Source organism: Cotesia typhae, unplaced genomic scaffold, assembly GCF_013202065.1.
Source record: "Cotesia typhae breed Kobodo isofemale line unplaced genomic scaffold, CoteBio_Ctyphae contig_4, whole genome shotgun sequence".
NCBI classification, from domain to species: domain Eukaryota; kingdom Metazoa; phylum Arthropoda; class Insecta; order Hymenoptera; family Braconidae; genus Cotesia; species Cotesia typhae.
The window spans coordinates 210,891-238,568 of NW_027423748.1; the positions used below are offsets into that span (position 1 = coordinate 210,891).

General features: G+C 36.5%; 1 long non-coding RNA gene across 1 annotated transcript; it reads left to right on the top strand.

Annotated features, from left to right (window-relative positions):
- Nucleotides 1–2,203: 2,203 nt before the first annotated feature.
- On the top strand, nucleotides 2,204–13,429 carry LOC141527061 (uncharacterized). Its single transcript, XR_012479129.1, has 2 exons — nucleotides 2,204–2,894; nucleotides 13,147–13,429. It is a non-coding gene; the product is annotated as an uncharacterized LOC141527061 (long non-coding RNA).
- Nucleotides 13,430–27,678: the final 14,249 nt, after the last annotated feature.

The following is a 27,678-nucleotide window of genomic DNA, read 5'->3' on the forward strand; positions in this document are numbered from 1 at the left end:
TAACACACGAATAAATTGACCGATTTTAACCGGGTTGACGGTGATCGACGTAGTTTTTTTATTTTAGCCCTTTAACGGTTCTGGGCGTTTCCCCCACTCTTGGTGGAACGCCCCCTTTTACATTTGCTTTACACGCTCTCTACTACGGTGCCACGCACGTCACTTAGGGCCACTTCACCGTTAAAGGGTTAAGAACTGATTAGTTTTGGGAATCGATCGGTAGAGCCGTTTGAAAGTAATTTCAAAAAAACCACATTTGAATAAAATTTTTTTTGTAGTTTTTTGAGATTTCTCAAAATCTAACGGTTTAAATTGGTCAGGATTGTACTTACAATCTAAGTTTGGTCAAGCCCCTTCGAATGGCGCAAACCGCGATGAAATCGGTCAAGCCGTTCAAAAATTATGAGGCTTACACACACACACACACACACACACACACACACAAACACACACACACACACATACACACGCACCCATGCATACAGAAATACAGACATCATCGTGGAAACATTCGGGGAAGCTTCCTAGGACCTTAAAACGTCAACATCTTCTGAAACCTCGATTTTTGAAAAACGGGCTAGTACTGATAACTTCCCAACTTCCGAAAATTTTCATATTTTCTTAGCGAGAAATTTTAAATACCGAGCAAAGCTCGGTCATCCAGGTACTTATATATAAAGAATGGACGCAATGACATATTATGAAAAAAATAATTTTTCGTGTAAGTCTTAGGAAAGTAGTTTTCTCTTAGCTTGGAAACGCTTAACCTTCAGAAAGCATTCATTCTATCAGTCTATTTCTTTTAAACGTAATTCAATCTCGAGGTATAGCTTGTGCTATTGGTTTCTTTTTTTGCTAATACTATCTAGAAGCTAACGTGTAAAGTAGCGGTTTCGTCCTAAATGTGTAAGTTGGACTCATCAGTAAGGTTTTATTTAATTTTTCAAGATTTATTGCATTTTAAAGAAACACCTGATATGGACACAAAGTACACACGAGTATTTCATTAAAATGTTTACACATTCTACCTTAGACCGCTTCGAATGCAGTCATACTGAATCAAAAGTATATTACTACTTTATCAGTATATTTATATTTTTATGATTAAAAACTATCACTTGTAACAGGGTAAATTACCCTAAATCGATAAGTCGCCAGAGATCGATAATTAGTCGACTCAGCACTGGCGCGTCCCGATCTTCGGGGTTTTCCGTTTAGTAATTAAGAGAAGGGGGGGTGGATTGGGTAAGTGCTCGGGAGTCGGAGAGTGACAAAATCAGAAGAGGTTTGATAGTCAGCCGCACCGGTCACTACTCAACAAAGCAGCAGGTAATTAATTTTTCGCACGTGAATTTTCGGAACGCTGCGATGATTTTTTAAGATTGTCTTTCCAATCTTTTAGACAAGGTTTCTAACGTTAGTTCTGTTACAGGAAAAACTGAACTTAGAGTGAGGACAATTCCCCGGAGTGAAAAAGAATCTAACAACCGGTACCTGGAGGACTCACTACGGTAGGCAGACATCGTGGACGTAGTCAAACAAATACCCAGGTACATTATTTCATTCCGTGGGTGGAAAATAGACCGCGGTTTGTACTCGGTCTATCATTCCTCTTCTTTTCTTAAATTTTATTCAATAATTAAATCGTAGAACATTTGCTAGTTTTTGGATTAGTGATTTTCATGGGGGTTTATACCCGAGGATCACTTAATCGACCTTGCGGGGAAAGTTTTAATATCTAAAAGTTTTCAATCAATTAACTAACATCTAAGAAAATTTATTTAATTAATTTTTCAATAATTAACTGAGTAAAATTGATTAACTTTTGTCATTGAGAAAAATAGAAAAATTTTTATTCATGGAATTTTCGTCAAGCGTCAGTTGTGTGTCGCATAAATTCCAATACCCAAGGTCAAGCAAGACTTGACTAGCGAATGTTCTAGCAATTGAATTGACTATTTCGACTCGTGTCGAATTTTTATAATTTATAAGACGAGTAGAACGCTAGTGATAATATTTTATATTAAGAATTAATTACTAAGAATGTTTTATATTAAGAAAATTATTAATTGAGAATATTATAGAGTGGAAAATTTTTAAGATTGTTATATTTAGAATTTATTATTGAAAATAAGATAGATCGGAAAATTATTAAGTATTAATTGATAAGAATATTATAGTAAGAATTTATTATTGAAAAACAATACCGATCGAAAAATATATTAAGAAAATTATTAATTGAGAATGTTATAGAGTAGAAAATTATTAAGAAAATTTTGTTAGGAGTTTTTATTGAAATTATTGTATTATAAATTATTTTAACAACTATAATTTAAGTAAATTTTGGGGATGAAGTCCGTAAAGTAATTAAATTAAAATAAATGACACTTGATAATTATCGGCATGGACATTAAGTCCAAGTAATCAGTGATATTGAGTCAAGGTCAACACGAAAAAAAGTTTAGTAAGAAATTGGTCATGATATAGGAATTTTCGTTTCACCGATAGCCAATGATTGAATAAAATAAAAATAAATTGTAATTAATTTAAAATCATTTTTAATTTAAAAATATAATTAATTAAGCGAAGTGTGGGTTATGTGTGTGAAGAATTGTATGGGTTATGCGTGATAGAGAGTGTTAATAGTGTTAAATGCGGTAGTCCTGTGGACTTAGTTTTAAGTTAAAAGTGCGTAAAGTGTGGAGTTAGTTTTGGTCGTCCGGTGGACGTTAAATTTTAAGCTTAGTTTTAGGTCAGGTGTGGGAGACCGTTCGTTAGAAAAAGCCCAGTAGTTTTAAGCAGGTGTGGGAGACCGTTCGTTCAAAAAAGCCCATTAGTTTTAGGTCAGGTGTGGGAGACCGTTCGTTAAGAAAAGCCCATCTAGTTTTAAGCAGGTGTGGGAGACCGTTCGTTCAAAAAAGCCCGTCTAGTCATCGTATCGTCAATTGGAGGTTCGTTTGTAAATATCGTTTATTTCGCAGTTATTCTCCGCTTCGTTAGATTATAAGTGTGTGTGTGAGCGCTTAAAATTGTTAAGTTTGTTAAATTTTTATTGTTAATAAAACTGATCAGATTGCTAATTAAATTTTTATTATTTAACAGCACTTTCCTCCACTCTCTCTACCCTAAGATAAGTTTTCTCAGCTCTGGACCGGTTCCAGGAACCGTGATTAATAATCCTGGTGGCGCCCTGATAATTTTTATTGTTATTAGTTTTGTTAGTTAATTTTAAAATTGATTAGGGGCTAACCTGAACAGGTAAAACTGTTACATTGGCGCCCAACTTCTTAAAAAAACCCCATAGAGAGAGAATGGAAGTTGTTGAGTAATAAAATTTTAATTAATTAATTAGAAACATATTATTCAATCATTGGAAAAATTATCTTTTATTTTATTACTTGAATAAAATTTTTTTTTTTTTTTAACTTAGAAAAGTGCGTTACTGAGTGTCGAATAGTTTTCTTTCTAATTTTCTTTGAAATTCAAATTTTAGCATTAACTTAATTCTTAAAAGTTTTTGAAATTTATTTCAATGTTAAATTTTCTTTTATTGTCTAAATTAAAATTTGACAATTGTATTACAACATCGTAAAGTACTTTTCAAAAGAAATTTTGACTAATAATCCTCAAAAGAATTTTTATCCTATTTAAATTAAATTTAACAATAGTTTCTTTTCATTCATAGAGAAAATAATTAGTTATATCTTATTGGAAAATTATAAAATCCTTTTCTCTTGAACAAATTCCTTTAGGAATTTATCACATTATAATTTTTTTTCTTTATCAAATATTTTATATTACTTATTCTAAAATTAAAATCTTCAATATTAGATACTTGAATTATAAGTTATTGTCGTGTTTCAAAAGTGAGATTCAAAAGATCTGAGAAGTATTTTATAAATTTTAACACAATGTTACGTCAAGGTGGACCGAGAACCAGGTCTCAAGGACTTGAAGAGCCAGAAGAATAGGCCCGACGACTTTCCTTCGGTAGAGGCCGGGGTAGAACATCACCGATTATTACTAATAGACCAGGATCCAACGTTGATCAGAGACCCTTGGGGGAGTCAGCTCAAGTACCCGGGTCAGGCGTCATGCCTGCGCCCATGGCTGAGTCGACTCATTTAAACCCGGGTTATAGACAACATGGATCCGCGGGAGTAATATCTTCGGTCCAAAACAACCAACGTATATCAATAGGCGAGACGCCAGGTACGAGTGGGACTGCGTTGTTCCCTGGAAATCAAAACATGGCCAGAATCAGCGATGTAATTGGAGGGAATACGATTACACCAGCTCCAGCAGGTTCGTCAAACTCTTCATTACATTTCGGAGAGGTTGCTGATACCATGAACGGAATAATTGACGACATGGACCGTGAGCTCTCCTGGATACAACACAGACTCCGAGGTGATCCTACAACCAATCAAGCACCTCGAACACGACTTCTAGGAGTCGAGGAAGCAATAAGAGAACGAGAGACACGGGAACAGGCATTAAGAGACCAGTTGAGACACGAACAAATTCAACGAGAACGTCTCGAACGCCTGCATCAACAACAAGAGCAGGAAATTCGTCAACTTCGTGAACGTGAACGACTGGCTCGTGAGATTTTACTCAGGGACAGCGCATCTTGGAGGAAATTCGAGTTCTCCTTTATACCAACAGATAAATAATCAAGAGACTCGACCAATCGGCTTGACTTCTCGCCCATTGATCAACACAGTAAACCGACAGAATTATCAAACAACTAATGTCGGACAACAAGATTGTTACCGGGGTTTCACATTAGGTAACACTTACATACCACAGGCTAATTATCCTGGGAATTGTCCCGATAATTTATATTGTCCCGAGAATTATACACGTAGATCGCCTAGAGATGACTTCAACGGGTTGAACACTAACATTAGGCCTGGACACACTTCCTATAGCCGCTGGAAGGACATCAAGGACAGCATACAGATGTCCGGCATTTCCTTTCCTCAAAAAGACATAACAGCTAACGATTTCGTGAATGCATTGGAGGCTAGAGCGAGACGAGAGGATTGGAGTGAACCAGAGCTGATGAAGGTGATCAGTTACACCCTGAAGGGTGCAGCAGCTCGCTGGGTGGATTCGAACTACTACAGATGGCAAAACTTCGCCCAGTTCAAGCAGGAGTTCCGAAAAGCTTTCGGCAGCCCTGTTACAGACCATCAGATGATCCTGGACATAAGTGAGATGAGGATGAGTCCTAGGGATAATGCCACGGAGTTCGTGCTCAATGTCCAACAAAAATATCAATCGATGGAGATTCCTCCACCAGTCCAGGAACAGGTGAACTGTATCCGTAACCACCTAACAGATGAGCTGAGACTCATGGTCTTCTCCAGACAAGTAACAACATATGAAGACCTTCTCAACGTATTACACGAGGCAGCCAGGTGTACCAAAGACTCGAGTAGCAAAAACCAGTCTGTCTCTCAATCTAAAAGCGCGGACAAACCCCGTTTTGGAGCCATTCAACATCCTGACGAGGAGACAGAGTTTATTGAGGAAATTGTCGAACTCCCCCAATTCAATAATATTCAGTTAAATTCAGGGGAATACGACAACCGTTATGGAGTCATCAGACGTCCTAATAACCAGTTTCCAGCCAATAAACAATATTATCGCTCGAGGTTTTATCCATCACAGCAAACAAATGCTACTCAACTAGAAAACCAACAATTGCCGGTACAGAATATGCGAACTGAAACCCCTAATACCATCTCATCAGGACAATATGGAACTCTTCAACAACCAGGACTACAATTTTCGAATGCACCTATACAAGACCTGGGCCAAATGTATAACTTAAAATACATCAGAGGACCGAGCCCCTGTTTCAACTGCGGCACACTAGGTCATACATTCGAAGTCTGCCCGGGTCCAAGAAGAGAAGTTTGCAATTTCTGCTACAAAACAGGTCATACCAGGGAGAACTGTCCCTTATCAGCTCTCTGGAATAACCAACCTGGATCAGCAACAACCCATACTGAATCTCCTGCTGAGAAGGTCGTTCAACCAATTCAAAAAAATGCCTAGAGGTGACACGTAAGTTTCCCACGTGTTTACCAGAACAAATTGAAAAGCAGGGAAACAATAATTTCACTGTATTGAGAGAAAACAATCTGGATTCATACCCGAGAAAGGACGCGGGAATTAAACCAGTCTTTCCTCGAGGGCCAGATGAGGTAAACAGTGACCACGTCATTGATTCTGTTGCTGAGTTTGACATACAAGATAAGTCAATAGCTAAACCACTCTATCTAGAGGAGGTAATAAGAGCAATTACCTTATTAGAGGACCCCTTATCGGTCCCTCCTGATGAAGTAATAGAACCCTGTATATCCTTGGTCGAACAAAACTCCGAGGAAAATTCAGCAGCAGAAGAAATCTCTGATTCGGAGTGGGAAGACGAAGTTGAGACTCTATGTGAACCAGCAACGACACCAGCTGCCTTGGTACCTTCTCAAGCTTCATTTATACCTCGAGTACTTCAAGGCAAACCTCTCTCTGCGTCTTTTATTCACAGACTGGCTAGTAGACGAATTTTCAAACCTGGAAATGGGTCACCACCTGAAAACGTCACGTATCCCGACCTCGGTGTGGATATTTGGAGTAAAACTCCAGGGAATTCTGGACACAGGCAGTGAGAGGTCGTATATAAATGAAAAGGTGTACCAAGATATCAAACATCTAGCTGCTGGTGAGCTTCAAGACGATCAGACTAAGAAAGGAGTGCTTCTTGCTAATCACTCTACTTGCAAAAGTAAGGGTGGAGCCCCTTTCATAATTCAGATCGGATCTGTTGCTGGAGAACAGTATTTGAGCGTTTTACCCGACCTAGGTTATTCCTTGGTCTTGGGGATGGACTTCGCGACAAAATTTGAGGTGCAGATCGACTGCAAGAACTGTACATGGAAATTCACTGACTCTCCGGAGGTTTTTCTTTTCCAACCTATCAACTGTCACGAAAAGTCAGCACCCTTGTGCGCTATGTCAGAACTCCAAGAGGAGGAAATGGAAAAATTCTTGAAAATTGAGTTAAAAAAATTTGATGAAGTGTCAAACCTGGGGGCGACAAAAATTATTCAACATGAAATTCTTTTGAAACCCGGAACACAACCTGTGCGAATAAAACCATATCGCAGAAGCCCAGTTGTGAATGAAGAGCTGAATAAACAGATCGATGAGTTGTTAGAGAAGAAGTTCATCCGCCCAAGCTGCAGTGTCTGGTCATGCTCACCATTGATGGTTTCGAAACCAAACAACAAGTGGAGATTTTGTATCGACTATCGTCCACTCAACAAAGTCACGATTCCAGCAGCTCATCCATTGCCGAACATGCTCCGAATTTTGAGTGCTCTTCATGGAGCCACCTTTATTTCAACAATGGACTTACGTGAAGCATTTCATCAAATTTTAATGTCTCCAGACTCAGTTCCACTGACAGCCTTCTCTGTAGAGGGAAGAGGCCAATTCGAATGGTTAAGAATGCCATACGGACTAGTAGGAGCTCCCAGTACCTTTCAAAAAGCCATGGATCATGTGAAAACAAGATTCTGTGAACTTTTGGTCCAGAGGGAGCTGCCTCTCAAATGGGCTGAACAGGTTTTCGCTTATCTCGATGATTGGATCGCGATAAGTGAAACATTTGAAGAACACTTGAAGGTCTTGGCTCTGCTGTTCGAGGTATTTCGTGAATTTGGCCTCCTCATCAATCCAGAGAAGTGCAAATTCTGCAGAAACGAAGTTAGATTTTTGGGATTCGTGGTCAACGAAACGGGGTTATACCCGGATCCTGAAAGGATTGCACCTGTTGTCAATTTCCCTACTCCTACTAACAAGAAACAATTAAGAAGCTTTCTGGGCCTAGTAAACTGGTACCACCGTCATCTCCAGAATGTTGCGAAGGCTCAAGGTTCTTTAAATAAACTAACTGGCGCAAATTCGGAGTGGAAATGGGGTCCAGAAGAAGAAAAATCTTTCCACGAATTAAAACAAGCTCTCGTTGATGCTCAGCCCTTGGCGATTCCAAAACCAGACTGGCCGTATGTATTATACACTGACGCCTGAGATACCGGACTAGGTGCCTTTCTAGTGCAAAAAGAACCCGGAACGGACAAGGAACATTTAATTATTTGCCTTAGTCGCCAGCTCCGAGGTGCAGAAACTAGATATACGACTACAGAAAAGGAGTGCTTAGCTGTAGTCTGGGCGGTGAGGAAGCTGAGGTGCTATCTCGAAGGTGCTCCATTTACCGTAGTAACAGATCACGCTTCTCTATTATGGTTGCACTCACTTAGAGAACCCAATGGACGCCTGGCAAGATGGGCAGTTGAGTTGTTTTCTCACCAAGTTACCATCAAGCATCAACGAGGTACTACAAACGAAGGCCCAGACGCTATCTCTCGTCTATACGAAGATGATTCTCCCGAAGATTGGATGGAAATAAAAGACAGATTACAAACAGCAAGGTTTGTCCATATCCAGTCTTCCAGTTGGTATGACCTAAAATTCAACAATGTCAGAAAACACCCAAAGAACTTTCCAGACTGGCAAATATGGGAGGATTGTCTTTATTATCGTAGACCCGATCCCCTTAAGGAGATCCTTGGTGACGAAGACGCATGGAAGAAGGTCCTAAGAGACCATGAAGTACCAGAAATATTGAGAAGAAATCACGAAGAACCAGATGCTGGTCATCTAGGTCGTGACAAAATGTACGAGCGTATCAAAATCAAGTTCTACTGGCCAGGAATGTCGAAAGACGTTGAAGACTTCCTCCAGGCCTGCGAGACTTGCAAACAGGTCAAGTACAAGCAGAGTACATCAAAAGCTCCACTCCAGACGAGACAACCGATTAAACCCTGGGCAGTGGTGGCAGCGGATGTCACGGGTCCCTTGACACGGTCAAAATTAGGGAAATTATACATCCTAATAATGCAAGACCTTTATACCCGGTTCTCACTATTCTACCCGCTGCGGAAACACACTGGAAGTCTCATACTGGAGTGTTTCAAGCGCTCTTTCTCACTCTGGGGATACCCAATGTTCCTAGTTACAGATAACGGGAAAGAATTTGTGAACCTCAAGTACAAGAATACCTGAGGCAAGTGGGAGTTAAGTTTAGCCCTATAGCAGTCTCTCATCCTCAGGCAAATCCGGTAGAGCGAATAAATCGTACTATAAAACCCATGATTCGAGCGTACATCAACAAAGACCAAACAGAATGGGATAGCCATATAGGAGAGTTCCAATTAGCCTATAATAGCGCTTTCCACTCGTCACTGAAATTGTCACCCTATTATCTATGCCATGGCCAAGAACCACGCCAAGCGGGTGACATATGCCACCTGGAATTGGAAGATCTGGATTTCAAAAGTCAAGAGTGGGTCAAGAGAGTACAACGTCTTGATGAGCTCAGGCACAAAATAGAATCCAACATGAAGAAGGAAAATGAGCGACAGGAGAAATACCACGGATCTAATTTTAAGATTCCGGAGGTTTCCATTGGTGATAGAGTTTATTATCCTAATCGTAAGCTTAGTAATAAGGCGGCCGGGTATAATGCGAGTCTCGGAGCTAAATAAGTATTTAGGACTTAGGACCTGCGATAGTCTCTAAGTTAATTAGTCCGTTGGTCGTAGAGTTAAAAAACGAGAAGGGGAAGTTGTTAGGTCAACATTATACCCCTGATTTAAAACTCCCAAGGCGTAGTAATCGATTAGCTTATAAGAGGCTCGAGTATTAAGGAAAGCATGTCGTGGAATTTTTCTAATTCATTATTTTTCCAGGATTATGGAGAGAGGTGGAGGAGAAGTCATAAACCAAGGGAAATACCCGAGACAGGGAGCAACAGCCCAGACCAACATCGGAGGAGTAAGGCCAGGGACCAACTCTGTGGCCGTACAATGTACTATCCTCGCTGGGCTGCCAACACGTCAGTCCTCTATCATGTACCCAGTATTCCCTTGGTCCCTGCAATAACTACACCCTGGGTGGCAAGCCCTGTGGGAGTTGCCGGTCCCGAGGCGGGTACCCTGGCCATAGCGGACGCTCTTCCATCGGTTTTAGATCGAGAGGAGTCGGCTGTGACCGGGGAGCACGCCTCGACGACGTCAGCTGCTAAGCCCTCGGTTTGCCACCGAATGGGGGTTGCTGGAACTAGCAAGTTGGAACCAAGATCTACAGAACCCTCGGTATCTCACCGAGCGGTACCAGCTCAAAATAAAAAGAAATTGACCCAAGGGAGAGTATACACTAGTGAGTCGAAATGGTATGGCTGCACTGAAGGACAGACCCGACTCAACAGGCGTCGTGTTAGGTTCAACCAGATGCTGCGGGATCCCCAGACACCAAGGGTGAGACTGCGGGCTGCGTGGGCAAGGGCATCGACAGTGGCGGAGCGGAAAGAGGATCGAAGGCCCAGACATCTCGAGCCGTTGACGTTTGCAGCTCGAACTATTCAGAGGGAGAAGGGATCGGAGACTTCCCCTCCGGCAGTTCGAGTTTCCATTCCGCTGGAGTCAATCGGAGCACCAACTCCTGTGCTTCCTCTCGAGCCCCATCCGCCTATGCTTTCTCCCAAAAAGACCAAGGTGTCAATAATCGCTGTACCTACTGTACCATCTGTTGGGGGGAATGGCGCTATACCCGGACACACTCCAGATGTGTCCAAGGGTGCTATACCCCGTCCTGAGACGACCTCGGCTTATAAGTCGGTTGAGCCGAGAACACCAGTGAAGACCAGGGTCTTCACCAGGTCTAAAGTTACCATGACTCCACCCCGGAAACTGTTTGCTCCTTGGAAACCTCCAACATCTCGGTCCAAGCCAGTCCCATCCAAGAAACCAACATCTAGATATGCAGTGGATGTTGAAGCTGCTCCAACCCGGAGCCAATGCGCTGCTGACACTCAGGTAGCAACAACTTCAACATCCACGTTCGTGCTTCCTGAGTGCCCACCACATCTGACGCCTGCCTTCGCTGCATATCGCGCCAGCCAATTTAAGGAGGCCATGGAACGAGCGGTCAGGACTGGTAGGATGGAGACTGGCACCCCACGCGCCGAATTGATGCCGTGGCCGGAGCCAAGTGACGTCCCGATCCGTCGACGAACGGCGAAGAGGAAGAAGAGGAGGAACAAGAGAGAACTACGAGGCCCGAACTGGAACGAGATGGAGGTTGGTGGCCGAGGCGAGCCAGTATCAGAGGACTCGGGCCTAGAAGACATTGGGGTTTTCAACGACCAAGAGACCAGTGACGAAGATGTTCTCCAACTGGACCTCGATGAAGACTTGTAAATGGGCTAAATAAAAAAAAAAAATTTTTTGTTTAAGTTAAAATTTAATTACGCTGTTTTAGTTTTAATTCATCAACCCCAAGGAGAAGCTGAGGATCGGGACCCCCAGTGCTGGTCTGGTGGGGAGGAGTGTAACAGGGTAAATTACCCTAAATCGATAAGTCGCCAGAGATCGATAATTAGTCGACTCAGCACTGGCGCGCCCCGATCTTCGGAGTTTTCCGTTTAGTAATTAAGAGAAGGGGGGGGGTGGATTGGGTGGGTGCTCGGGAGTCGGAGCGTGACAAAATCAGAAGAGGTTTGATAGTCAGCCGCACCGGTCACTACTCAACAAAGCAGCAGGTAATTAATTTTTCGCACTGAATTTTCGGAACGCTGCGATGATTTTTTAAGATTGTCTTTCCAATCTTTTAGACAAGGTTTCTAACGTTAGTTCTGTTACAGGAAAAACTGAACTTAGAGTGAGGACAATTCCCCGGAGTGAAAAAGAATCTAACAACCGGTACCTGGAGGACTCACTACGGTAGGCAGACATCGTGGACGTAGTCAGACAAAAACCCAGGTACATTATTTCATTCCGTGGGTGGAAAATAGACCGCGGTTTGTACTCGGTCTATCATTCCTCTTCTTTTCTTAAATTTTATTCAATAATTAAATCGTAGAACATTTGCTAGTTTTTGGATTAGTGATTTTCATGGGGGTTTATACCCGAGGATCACTTAATCGACCTTACGGGGAAAGTTTTAATATCTATAACTTTTCAATCAATTAACTAACATCTAAGAAAATTTATTTAATTAATTTTTCAATAATTAACTGAGTAAAATTGATTAACTTTTGTCATTGAGAAAAATAGAAAAATTTTTATTCGTGGAATTTTCGTCAAGCGTCAGTTGTGTGTCGCATAAATTCCAATACCCAAGGTCAAGCAAGACTTGACTAGCGAATGTTCTAGCAATTGAATTGACTATTTCGACTCGTGTCGAATTTTTATAATTTATAAGACGAGTAGAACGCTAGTGATAATATTTTATATTAAGAATTAATTACTAAGAATGTTTTATATTAAGAAAATCATTAATTGAGAATATTATAGAGTGGAAAATTTTTAAGATTGTTATATTTAGAATTTATTATTGAAAATAAGATAGATCGGAAAATTATTAAGTATTAATTGATAAGAATATTATAGTAAGAATTTATTATTGAAAAACAATACCGATCGAAAAATATATTAAGAAAATTATTAATTGAGAATGTTATAGAGTAGAAAATTATTAAGAAAATTTTGTTAGGAGTTTTTATTGAAATTATTGTATTATAAATTATTTTAACAACTATAATTTAAGTAAATTTTGGGGATTAACTCCGTAAAGTAATTAAATTAAAATAAATGACACTTGATAATTATCGTCATGGACATTAAGTCCAAGTAATCAGTGATATTGAGTCAAGGTCAACACGAAAAAAAGTTTAGTAAGAAATTGGTCATGATATAGGAATTTTCGTTTCACCGATAGCCAATGATTGAATAAAATAAAAATAAATTGTAATTAATTTAAAATCATTTTTAATTTAAAAATATAATTAATTAAGCGAAGTGTGGGTTATGTGTGTGAAGAATTGTATGGGTTATGCGTGATAGAGAGTGTTAATAGTGTTAAATGCGGTAGTCCTGTGGACTTAGTTTTAAGTTAAAAGTGCGTAAAGTGTGGAGTTAGTTTTGGTCGTCCGGTGGACGTTAAATTTTAAGCTTAGTTTTAGGTCAGGTGTGGGAGACCGTTCGTTAGAAAAAACCCAGTAGTTTTAAGCAGGTGTGGGAGACCGTTCGTTCAAAAAAGCCCATTAGTTTTAGGTCAGGTGTGGGAGACCGTTCGTTAAGAAAAGCCCATCTAGTTTTAAGCAGGTGTGGGAGACCGTTCGTTCAAAAAAGCCCGTCTAGTCATCGTATCGTCAATTGGAGGTTCGTTTGTAAATATCGTTTATTTCGCAGTTATTCTCCGCTTCGTTAGATTATAAGTGTGTGTGTGAGCGCTTAAAATTGTTAAGTTTGTTAAATTTTTATTGTTAATAAAACTGATCAGATTGCTAATTAAATTTTTATTATTTAACAGCACTTTCCTCCACTCTCTCTACCCTAAGATAAGTTTTCTCAGCTCTGGACCGGTTCCAGGAACCGTGATTAATAATCCTGGTGGCGCCCTGATAATTTTTATTGTTATTAGTTTTGTTAGTTAATTTTAAAATTGATTAGGGGCTAACCTGAACAGGTAAAACTGTTACACATTTAAAAGTTATATTGATAAAAATAATATTAATTTTGTCCCTCGTGGACTTACTATTTGTATTAGATGTTAAAACTAACAAAAGTTCCTTACCTATATTGCCTATTGTACTTTAAACTTTGATAATAATGAAACAAAAGTAGATCATTACTTCATTTGTATCTCCAGGAATAAAAAAGTACCTTTACAGAATTACATTCAATAAAATCTATTCAAACCATAGAAGTTCTTTATATACATCGTATCATTATTAAACTTCTATTTAAATACGTCGATATCATTAATATTAATTTTGTCCACTCGGATTAAAAATATTGATTGAAAAGAATTGAAAAGTAGTCGCTTCATGCAAACGGTATATCTATATATGGTGCATTTCATGCCAACTCGTTCTACCAATGGATTTTGCATCTCCGATTTCGCTGAAATTTGGACACTTTTTTGTACCCCTAGAAAAAGGTTTTTATGAATTTTTTCATCCACCTAATCGGGAGATATGAATTTTTTAAGATTTCGGGAATTTTTTTTTTCAATAGCCATAACTTAGTGGAAAATTGTTCGATTTGGGTCTAAAAAAAAATTAATTTCAAAATTAAAAAAAATTATAAATCGTCATTTTCCCTTTATTAGACTATGCTCAAAATTCATGTCTTGGGGAGTAATATTTTTGAAAATTAAAAAAAAAAATTCGAAGGATAAAACAATCTTAAAATCGCTGTTTTAAGTTTAAAATAAACAAAAATCAATTAAATTCATAATGAATAATTTTTGCATAAATTTTTTAGAAAATTCGTCAAAAAACACGAATTTTGAAAAAAAAAAAAAAAAGATCTAAATCGGATAATTTTCCACTAAGTTATGGCTATTTAAAAAGAAAATTCCCAAAATCCTAAAAAATTCATATCTCCCGACTAGGTGGATGAAGAAATTTGAAAAAATTCATAAAAACCTTTTTCTAGGGATACAAAAAAGTGTCTAAATTTCAGCGAAATCGGAGATGCAAAATCCATGGGTAGAACGAGTTGGCATGGAATGCCCCATATACAAACAAAAGAATTGAAATTAATCGAAAAGTATTCAAATTTCATCAAATTTATTCTTTTAATCAATATTTTTAAGCAGGGCATTGTGCGCTTACAAATTTTGTTCAATGATTGAACTTAAAAAAAAAAGTCCTTTACCTACATTATCTACTGTACTTTAAGCCACGATGATACTGAAACAAAAGTATATTACTACTTCATCAGTATCTTCGGGCAATAAAAAAGTACCTTTACAAAATAACATAAATATAATCTACTTAAACCGTAGAACTTACAAAAGTTATTTACATAAATTGTATCATTATCAAACTACCACTTAAATAAATTGATAACATTATTATTAGTTGAGTCCATCGTGGGCTTACAAATTTTATTTAATGATTAAACTTAAAAATGTCCCTTATCTATATTACCTATTGTTTCTTTAAGTGGAATAAAACTTTACCAAAAGAATATCATTACTTTTTCAGCACCCCTTAAACACTTATATTAACCTTCTTTTTTATTACATGCTTTAAGCATTATATTATATTTAACAATTATCCTCCGCAAGTTTTTTTTTTTAGCGTTTAAAGAACTTTTTCTTTCTTTTCTTTGCCGAATTTTCTCTTGGCGTTGGTGAATAACAGCCAAATTGGTAACAAAAAGATTTTTACCGTTCTTATAACTTTCTTCGAATTCATGAGATTTATCAGTTCTATGAGCAGCAAGATAATGTAAGTTTTGTACATTAATTAGTGTTAGAGCCATGTCCGATATTGGTGACTCGGGTATGTATTTAGAAACTAAAGAAATGTCATGACTTACTGGTTGAACAATAACGGTTGTTATTATGATATTCAATGCATCACAAATAATATGGACTGAGCTTTCATTTGCCCATACATCCTTCTCAGCCAGCATAATCTTTATGAAATCGTAAACCCTAGCGACACCATTCGAGTTTGTATCACGATCGGGCTGTATTTCGAACACACCGTTGCTGACTAAGTGGCAATATATATATAAATTTTTTAAAAAATGATCGATACAAAATAATCTTATTCTCAAATGTTGATCTTCATCATTCAATATCAACTCAGCAACAGAACGATAAAAGCGCGATTTTTCCATATCTTGACTGTCAGCTATCGATACAAGTGTATTGTCTCCAGCAATCAAGGTATTTATCATTATTATAAGCACACGTTTACTTTTTTTTATAATAATTGAATAATTTGAAAATTAATACTAATAATAAATTAGTGTAAAAATTAAATTACAAACAAAAAAATGACAGATATTATTATTTGAAAAAAAATGACAACAATTTTAATTAAAATAAAAAATGACAAAAATAATTATATAAAATAAAATGACAAGTATTTTTATTCGAAAAGAAATTAACAAAATTTTAATTTAAAAAAAATTAAAAAAAACAAAATAAAAAAAATATTTATTGAAAAAATAAATAAGAAAAAACAAACATTGTCGAGGCCCGAACCTGGTACTTTAGGCACCCGAGCTAAAAGATTTACCGCGCGCCTATTAAGACATCTTATTGGTGAAAAGTGATAACTTATATTTAAGTTGCTTTTGAGAATTCCGAGTAAGCATTAACCGTAATAACAATTATTAATGATAAATAATAATAATAATAATAATTATTATTACAATTTATCTATATATATATATATATATATATATATATATATATATATATATATATATATATATATATAAGAGATTTCTACCTATATATTGACTCATCACGATATCTCTGGAACCATAAGGCGTAGCGACTTGAAATTTGGTAGGATTATTCCTTTCGCCGAGTAGAGGTCAGCTAAGAACGGATTTTACGAAATTCCACCCACAAGGGGGGTTGCGGGGGCGTTAACAATGGAAAATTCCCATTTTTAACCTATAGCTGCTATCGACTTCAAATTTGGTAGGAATCTCCTATATGTGATGTAGAAATGATCTAAGAGCGGATTTTATGACAATCTACTCCCAATATGGATTGCGGGGGTGGACGTCAACAATAAAAATTAAAAATTTTTGACTTCTAGCTCCTACAGACTTTTAATTTTGTATGAATTTTGTGTAAGTAATGTAAAAATAATTTATGAACGAATTCTACGATATCCCATTGCACAGAGGAATGCGGGGGTGGATCTTAACAATGAAAATTTTAAATTTTTTAGCTGTAGCTTCTAAAGGCTAAGAATTTGGTAAGAATCTGTTCTATGGGATGTAGAAATGATCTAAGATCGTATTTTATGACAATCTACTCCCAATATGGATTGCGGGGGTGGACGTTAACAATGAAAATTAAAAATTTTCGACTTCTAGCTACTATAGACTCCTAATTTTGTATGAATTTTGTGTAAGTGAGGTAAAAATAATTTATGAACGAATTTTACGATATCCCTTCCGATAGGGGGTTGCGGGGGTGGGTGTTAACAATTGAATTTTTAAATTTCCGAGCTGTAGCTCCTATAAGCTCAAAATTTGAAAAAAATCTGCTATATACGATAAGCTGAAACTAAGGAAACGACCCAACGTCTACGAAAGTATTTACTACCGTTATAGATTGAAATATAGATTAACTATTAAGTTGGAATACTAAAATAAAATAATAAATTATAAAATTAGTGAAAGAAAAGTAGATTTAAGCGAAAGATGTATCAGAGTTTGTTAGACAAGCTGTACATCTGGCGCCAATAAATCTCTATATATATATATATATATATATATATATATATATATATATATATATATATATATAAGAGATTCCCACATATATAGTGACTCATCACGATATCTTAGAAAATATTAGACCTAGAGACTTGAAATTATGTATGCATATTCCTTTCCCGAAGTCCAGGTCAGCTAAGAACGGACTTTTCGAAATTCCACCCACACGGAGGGTTGCGGGGGTGTTAACATAAAAAAATTAAATTTTTCAAACTTGTCAGAAAAATGGATACAACATCTCAATCGCTGGATCCGTTATCTACAAAGAGTAGAGTCAGCAATTGAAACAGCCAGAAGAGGTCATATATCCAATGACATTCTAACTTCAGATCAGCTGTTAAAAGCAACAGCTGATATCACAAAACGCTACCCGGAATTAAACCCACCTCAACCAAAAGACCACGTAAACATTCAGGGATTAGTAGACGTAGCAAAAATCGTGATCGGACGCACGGGACAAAAACTTGTAATATTTATCACACTACCACTATTCCACCCGGTTACGTATCAAATATACAGCCTAAAATCAACTACCACGGCTCACAAGATCGGCGGAGTCACCAGAGGCTTGACAATCAGACCCAAGAAAAATTTTCTTGGCATCGACGCACTCCAGTCACAATACTTCATAGTGAACGAAGAATTTATTAAGGCGTGTAGACCCATCGCAAACGACCTGGCTTGCCAGCCAAATGTCCCTATGAGAAGTATAAATGAAAACAGCGACTGCGAAGTGTTACTTTTAAAGAATCCATTATCCAAAATACTGAACTCGTGTGACATCCGGATACTACAAAAATGCGACGACAATATGATCAAATTAAATGAACCAAATTCATGGGCATATTCGATCTGCAAACCCCAAAAATTCGTAGGAACGTGCGGTACGAGCGTACGGAAAGAATACTTTTTAAGTGACACGGGCGCGTTTAAATTAAAACCAGGGTGCGTATTAAGCAATGGGAAAATATCCGTAACAGGGACGGCAGAGGAACAAATACCAACAAGCACTCACGTGTTTCCAGCTGTGAACATCGAACCTTTAGTTGCAAATTTAACAAACCAACTAAACTCCCCAAACAAACTTACAAATATTCCATTAGACCCAATACCCAACGACGATCCTCAATCCCAATGGGGAGATCGCCTAGAAGGTACAAACAATCGCCTGACACAAATCGGGCTACACCATCGAGAAGAAGGACAACATCGTTACATCACAGCAACAAACTCTGGAATAATAATCTCAATAATAGGACTTATCACCCTCATTACTGGATTATACTATCGCCAACTGATACAAAAATGTTTGAAGAAAAATAATCCAGGATACTGTTGTAACAGAAGTTGCAAAAATCTAAACAACGGTATCGACAACATCACTTTCAATCCAGCTGAAGGCACCGTGACGACTTATTGGACTAATCCAGAGAACAAGAATCTAGATCCAATCCCCGCACCCCGCAACAAACAAGAAAACAATATACCAGGCAGTAATGAGAAAACATCAGATTTAAAATTGCCATCCACGGCTCTTCAACATCCACGAAGCACTCCTGGAAAGACAGAATCAGCCAAGGGCACCAAACCAAAACGAGTTCGCCTGGCAAATTACGAAGGAGAGTAAAAACATATATACACTACTTATCTATTTTACTCATACTTAAATTTATACCTTTACAGTTTATTTTGATAAATCTTATTAGTATCTCAGATATCTAAAATTAATCCCGAGGGGAGGAAAGAAAAAATCAAAATTTTTGGAAAATTTTTTTTTCTCTCGTCATATCTCTAAAAATTTTCAAAATCTACAAAATTTGATCTCTCAAAATTTTAAAAATTCATCAAAACAAGTTTTTTTTTCTTCTTTCTATCTTCTCCTACTCTTTTACATAACATAACCATATCGAACTAAAACATTTATATAAAATAATCAGGGATATGCATCATATTCTGAACATTATATTTAAAATACCAGGGAAATAAATTTATATCAATATTCTTATAAATTAAACTTAATATATGTAACGGGCAAAACACGTACTTAATATTTCAATAACAAAATTTATGTAACTCAAAAAGATTATCAGAACAAAATTGTAAGCAAGCATGGACTTTTCGTCAAAATGAGACGCCCGAGTTCGCGAAAGAAAAGATGCTGTTAGCACCCTTCCTTTCGGGGGGGATGCTGTTATATCCGGCATATCGTATATAATACAGGGCCTCCCATTCCCGCCGAAAAGTGCAGCGCTTGCATATTTAGGGAACCACAACCAAGACTGCGCGACAACTCACTCGTGGCTGAAGAATACACATTATCGCGCATTGTCACCTCATCAAAAGAACCAATTGTTTAATTAGTAGCCCCTCTTTCAAATCGCGACCGAGGTGATAAAAACCGCGAACACCATAATTCACCAGCTTATTTTACAAGGTAACAGTTCTGCCTTAAAGCCCGGGTGAGTCCTATACCCCGACACGTATAGGCAGACTTCAATTATTAAATTAATTAGTCATCCTTTCTCTAATTATTCATTTCGATTTCCTTAACGGTATTTCTGAGTTCTGTGATAGTGATTCTTCGAGCCACGATTCGTTTTGACGATAATCGAGATTCCCGCAGTTCCAGTGACCTGGTACCACTCTCAAATTATTTTCTTCTTCTGTAAATTTATAATCGGCGAACTTTTGTTTGCCGGAGTCGTTACTCCGGTTACGAACTCATTAACTTTCAATCCTTGTTCTATATTGTTAATAGTTTATATATTCTGTTTAACTGGCCCTATGGGCAAACACGTCTTAACTTACACTGTTCACTTATTAACTATTAACTAAAACCCTGAAACGAAGTGTATCATCATTCCTAAATTAAAAACCTTCAACCTTCAACCTTCGATCTCCAGTCAGCAGGAGGAAGAGAGAAGCCAAGCAGCGGAACTCAAAGGTACAAAATCCAATCAAAGACCGAATCATCGTTGGAATTAACATTCGCAATAGTAAGTGGAGGATATTATCACTATTTCCGAGGTCGATTGTCTATTCCAAGGGGCCCTCTCCGGGGTTTTCACCTTCGCGAACCCATAAATTAAAAACCTAACGATCCTTTCGTTAGGGAAATTCATCTGTTATCCGAACCTCCGATAGTCCAGCTACCAAATTCTAACATTATATTTTTCGGACATAACACAAATGTTTAAAATATTTTTTTGAGTATTTAAAAAAAAATCCAAAATCGGACGATTTTATCGAAAAGTGTCCAACAAATCACATTTTTTTTTCCAGGCCCACTGGACTAATATAAAAATGTTACTAAAGCTCACAGAGGATCCTGTCGAGCCATCTATTATGTTCTCTAAGAAATAATTTAATAACGTTCGTGGTAGTATGACTGCACTACGACAGGTAGCGTTGCTTGGTAAAGTGAAAAGAAAAACATTGACGCCATACTTTTTTGCTTACATCGTTGATTATTGTATAAGAATTTTTCAAAACCAAAATACGTATACATAAATAAGATAAAAAAATCGCTCTTTCTATTAAAATGATGTAATTGAATCTCGTGAACAGCAGTAAGAAGCGGTTTTTTTGATATACATTATTTTTGACTGTTACAAATGCATATTATTGCTGAGAAATTGAGCCCGCGAAATTTTCATGAATTTCTAAATATTTCTATATTTTTTTTTTCCTATTCAACAAAAACGCTTCGCTCTTCGATAAATAATTGTATTTGTTATCGTCAGGTAAATTTTTATTGACTTCTGGGAAGATTTGCTATATTTACTTTGGTTTCGAAATTTAAATGAAAATGTACGAAGAGGAAAACTCGGTCGGTAAAAAGAGTTAAAAAAAATAACCATAAACCGCTCTTAAATTGAATCATTATGGTACAGCTTCGTTTGTTTATTAATATTGTTTTTGATGAATCTCGTAATAAAATTAATAAAAAAAACATAACAATTATTGAATTACTTGTGATCAGTTGAAAAAAGTAAATTGATCAATTGCAGGCCTATTATTATTGGTATCGTTCGATTATTGAAACTTGACAAATTTTACGGTTGCCGTGGTTGCGGTGAGAGAAAAAAAATCATCAATTCGCTGCTGAAGTACTGCTGTTGTTATTATTATCATCATTAACATCTAGTTTATTATCCATGTGGTTTTTGTCGAGCACGTAAGTAAATATTATTATTATTTTATCATTAATTAAATTATTCTAATTAAATAGCAATCTTGTAATATTTTTATTTTTGTTGATCGTAATATTATGATTATTCAGACATAAAGAATTGAAAAAATAGTTAATTTATTTTATGAAGTAATTATTATTATAAATAGGGTTAATTTACATTTTTCAATCTTTTTCTAGGCATCAACAATGGCAAACAGACCCAGATTATCTCGTAAGTACATATTATAATAATAATAATAATAATAATAATAATAATAATAATAATAATTTTTTTGTCATTAGATTTATTTATTATTTAGATTTTCTTAAAAAAAATTTTTTTCAATAAATAATCGAATGACAAAAAAATCATTACATACTGTCATTTAAAAAAAATTTTTACATTTTATAGGAAGAAATAAATCAAATAGCTAACGCTATAGCGTTTGCGCAGAATTGCCCTCCAATTAACAACACTGGGTTGGCTGGAAGCTTTGGTAACTACTACCAATGGGGCTTGCGACCAGTCAACCCAAATGCTTGGTATCCACCACTGCCGCGTACTCCAGCAGAGCAGCGGCCGTTAGGCCTTCATCAAATTGCTCCCGGTCTGCTGCTCCTTCCGCCGCCACCGCCACCTCCAGCTCCGGCTCCAGCTCCAGCTCCAGCCCCAGCCGTAGTGGAACCGGGAGCACAACTGCCTGGTGGGCCACCAGCGCATGGTGCAGTTCTGCCCGGAGGACCGATTGCTCCACCGATGCAAGGCGCAGTTTTGCCCGGTGTACCAATTGGGTCGCCAGCTGTTGCAACTGGTCCTACAATTGCGCGACTGGAACCGACAGCAACAGCACCAGCAAGAGGACGAGCGGCATTGCAAGGAGCAGCCCCACAAGCAGCAGCCCCACAAACAGCAGCGCCAGCACACCTCTTCGTTGGTACGGAAATGGTCCGGCAGCATGAACCCGATCCTTCGTCGGTGTACGGGCTCACTGAGGATGATGTTGCAAGTGAGTGGGATCTACGGCCGGTGTCATCAGTGACACCCACGGTTTCAATTAAGTTATTTCCTGATTCCGAAAAATGATTTGAAATGATTACCTTCATGTTAATTGTATATCTATATAGTATTCAAATCCGACGAATTAAAATCATTTTAAATCATTTCAAATTAGATTTCTTAATCCGGATAATCAATCAATTTATTGTCATCCATCTTAATACATTGGTAAAAAAGTAAACTTGTTGACTTTGTTATCAATGCGCATGCATTTTAAACCTATTGTTTAACATAATTCTTTTCTTTTATTTACAGCAAATACTCGTAGACGTCACTTTGCCGCTGGAAAACATCGGGCGAATAGAAAGAGGCGTGGTGGATACCAACGAGGCGGGCCTCACAAAAGAGGGCGGGGTTCTGCTACGGTTATAAATAATAATTATAATTATTATGGATAATAATAATAATATTAATAATAATAATAATAAAAATGTTATTATTAATATTGCTATTGATATTATTGTAAAGTTTTTACTATTTATTATTATTATTATTATTATTATTATTATTATTATTATTATTATTATTATTATCCTATTAAAAAGATAATTATTTGAACATTACTACACTGATAACAAAATTCAACTTGATTCAAAAGAAAAAGCTTTGAATCCAGAATACCATTTGGAAAAAAATAATTTTTTTAAGTTAAGAGGAAAAATTTTTAAATGAAGAATGATATCTTAACTTAAGAATTTTTTCTCTTGACTCAAGAAAATTATTTTCTTCAAAATATTACTCTTGTTTAAAATCATTTTTCTTGAATCAAGTTAAATTTTTTATCAGTGTATTATCTTATTACTATTGTATCACTTTTTTCTTATATTTATATCCCTGCTTAAAAATTCCAATAGGATCCTATCAAAAGCGACAAAAACCGCTTAGAAAACAATAGATTCTATTGTTTTCTAAGCGGCTTTTATCGCTTTTGATAGGATCCTATTGGAATATTTAAACAGGGATATCATTGACAATTTAAAGAAAAAATCTTGAATTAAGAATACCATTTGGGAGAAAATAATTTTCTTGAGTCAAGAGGAAAAATTCTCAAATTGAGAATAATTTCGTGACTCAAAATTTTTTTCTCTTCACTCAAGACAATTATTTCCTTCGAAATGGTACTCTTGGTTCAAAATTATTTTTCTTGAATCAAGTTAAATTTTTTATCACTGCAGTAACTTATTATAATATAACTATTGTCTCACTAAAACGTTTATTTGACTACAAAATAATAAAAAATTCCATTAACAAACTCATTATTATTATCTTTAATTGTTTAATTAAAAAATTAAATTTCTTTAAAAATTTATCTGTGGTGCCAGTCTCATGTCATAACTTTAAGGAAATTCTGTCATCATATGATTCAGATTGCGCCCGAAGTTCTAAATCGATCGTCATAAAATGTTCTGTGTTCATTCTGTGGATCAATACCAATAATAAATTCGAAGATGAGCAAAATCGGCCAATAAGTTTACAAGTTGTAGATGTTAAAAAAATTTTTTTAATAACCCTTTAGAGTCTGACCTTGAAACCCCACTCTTGGGTCTAACAACGGATTTGCGCTCTCCCCACTACTCTCACATGTAGACGTTTCAAGATCCTCTGACTCTAAAGGGTTAAAAAAAAAATTAGAATTTTGATAATGTTAAGAACATAATTTTCCAACCGTGAAAGTTAACTATATCTATCAAATCAAATTTATCTTCAATTTTACGTAATTATCTTTATTATCTTTAATATATGCTATTATTGGTCTAATTTTGATTATACTTTGAATTTAATCTGCTACTTGTATTCAGCTACAAATTTGGAAAAATTTCCTTATATGTATTTCGAAGCTTTATTTTCAAATAAGTTCTCAGCCGTAAAAGAAAATTTAAATTTATTAAATAATATGTAATATAATTTAATATAATAAATATAATAAATATAATTTAATAAATAAATGTTAAAGCTCACATAATTATCTTAGATTAAGCTTTTTATTTGCCTATTTTTAATTTCTTTGGTAGGTGAAAAAATTAAAGAAAAAAAATGTGGAAAACTGTTGAGACTAAAGATCATCACTGCAACTTCCCACTAATTACATATCTAAACGCTTGAAATTTCACTTATTATGTTTTTGAACTCTTCAAGCTCAAAACTACAATTTATGAGTTATTTGAAGCCTCAAAGAGATAGATTTTCTATGCTTTGATAGTGCTTTCATAATGACCAGCACAGTGATTAGAGTAAGTGTAATATTCATGTTATTTTAATTATAGAAGTCACAGAACAAAAAGGCAACGTGTAGTTTTGAAAATCTTATAATAAGTTTGGTTTTAATAAATTATTAAAATTTTTTGTTAATTGCTATGGATTTCTTTTTTATTTTAAAACTAATAGGTCGTAGTATTCATGAAAATAATGAAATTGATGAATATTAGAAAAAATAATATACATGCATTAATTAAAAATTGTTTCTATATATTTTTTTAAAATTTGAAATGAAACGGATATTTATTAGATATTCATTTATTCACTTAATGATATATATATACACTAGTCACAAAAATTAAGGGATATAAAAAAAATTCCAAATTTTTTGGTGATTTTCAGCGAGCTGTAACTCCGAGGAAAATGATCGCACAGAAAAAAAAAAAAGCAAATTGTAGCTCCAAGTGTCTAGTTTTTAGATATGACCATGAAAATTTTTTGTCATCGTCAGGTCTGGAGAAATCCTAAGAAAACTACTGAAAAAAAATTTTTCGAAATTTTTTTTCGTCTTAAAAAAGGTCTACGGGCTTCAAAAAAATTTTTTCGATTGTTTCGTTTAAAAGCTCTTTTAGTAAATTTAATACCCTTTAAATTGACGTAATCAAAAAGCCTGTACGATAATTTTCCGCGGAGTTATCGTCAATCAAAGCAAAAAGTTTTTTTGACTTTGGAAATCAATAACTCTGGAAATAATGACCGTATAGGAAATCGAAGGAGGGTTTTAAAAACTACACAATATTCTCTATAAGAAAACGTAAACCGCTTTTGAAGAAAAAATTTTTTTGAATTGAAAACTCGGACTGAAAAAGACAAAAATTCGCATAATTAAGGATATTTGGATAACTTGGTATAACTTTGGATAAAATGGATGAAGGAAGGATATCGTTGGTAATTTTTAACTTCAAAGTGTCCCCTAAAATCCCTAAGAAATTCAAAGCGCTGCGATTTTTTGTTCATAGTGCCCAGAAGCTTCAAATTCTGTGTTTTCGCAAAAATCACCATTATGAGCAATTTTGTGATTTTTATTCATTTTTCCATTGAAAAAAATTTTTTTTTTCAAAATTCTTTATTTTTTCGATCAAAAAGATTGATTTTTCAAGAAATTTGAAAAAAAAAAATTTCAATTTTTTTCGAAAATTTTTTTCGAAATTTTCTCAATTTTTTTCGACTGTTGTTTTACCGCCGGCATTAGCGATACCCAAAGCGTACCACGTGGAGGTTGCTCGGTCGGATTTACGCTTCTCACACGCGTGTGTGTGTGTGTGTGTGTGTGTGTGTGTGTGTGTGTGTGTGTGTGTGTGTGTGTCTTTGTCTGCGTGTTTGTCTGTTTGCAGCTGCCCGAATGACCTCTGTACGCACGGCAGTAACTGCTCAGTACCGTGTATTGCCACCTCTGTTCCGAATCACAGCTCGTAAACGCTCTTGCATGTTGATGCATCGTCGAATATCACGTTGCGAAATTCCTTGCCAACAACGTAACAACGCTTGAGTCAACTGATGAAGATTGTGCAGTTGCGGATAGTCTCGCCGCAATCGCCGCCAAAGCATGTCCCAAACATGCTCAATTGGGTTCAAATCAGGACTCATCGCTGGATGATTAAGCGTTGTTACGTTGTTGGCGCGGAGAAAAGTTCACGTACGAACTGCAGTGTGAGGACGAGCATTATCCTGCATCAAAATGAACCGTCTTGCCCCCATGCGTGTGCGCATAGGCAGGACGTGTGGCTCCAGAATTTCGTTGACGTACCTATCGGCAGTCAACGTCCCACGGACGATGACCAACGGGGTTCTGGTATTGAAGGACACGCCTGCCCACACCATGACTGATCCACCATTGAAAGCTGTAACTGGTCTCGTAAAACCATCCCGTTCTCGTTCTCCACGACGGCGCCAAACGAGAGATCGTCTATCGCTGCCATGAAGACAAAATCGAGATTCGTCAGTCCATAATACACTGGTCCACTGTCTACGACCCCAATGGTGATGATCATGAGCATAGGCCAATCGGGCTCGGCGATGTCGTGGAGTGAGCATAGGCACGCGATTTGCGCGTCTAGCGCGTAGTCCTTGCTCTCGAAAGCGATTTCGAACCGTCGATGCCGATATGTGTTGTTGGGGAGGACGTTGTCGACGATTGCGAAATTGATGAGCAATCGTGTGGGCATGCGCAGTAGGGTTTCGACGAGCTTCTCGAATGATAGCTCGATCATCACGCTCGGTAGTGATTCGTAGTCTACCTTGACCCGGACGACGATCGTAACTTTGAGTCGCGTTAAATCGGGCATAGGCCCGACTGATAACGGACTGGCTCACCCCATAGAAGCTGCTACTTCCACCTGACTGTAGCCCTCTTGAAGGAGGGTAACAATGCGAGCCACATCTGTGGCAGCTAAATGTCGACGAGGCATATCAAAAGGTGCTTATCAAAGAAAAGCTTACATAAAATTCACGTAAGGAATTTAGGCTAAAAAGAAAACGTAAAATTCAAGTTTTGTGTGAGGAAAAGCCGAACTCCGCGGGGGTATATCAATTTGTTTTTATTGAATTTTTAAAATGAGATTTAAAACTAAGGCAGTTGTAGCGGACAGAAAAAATTGAGTTAATTTTTTTTGACAATAGTGAAGCATTCTGAAGACGATAAAATAAAAAAAATTAAAAAAAAAAATTTTTGATAAAAAAAATTTCGAAAAAAATTTTCGAAAAAAGTTGAAAATTTTTTTTTTTTTTTTTTCAAATTTCTTGAAAAATCAATCTCTTTGATCGAAAAAATAAAGAATTTTGAAGAAAAAAAT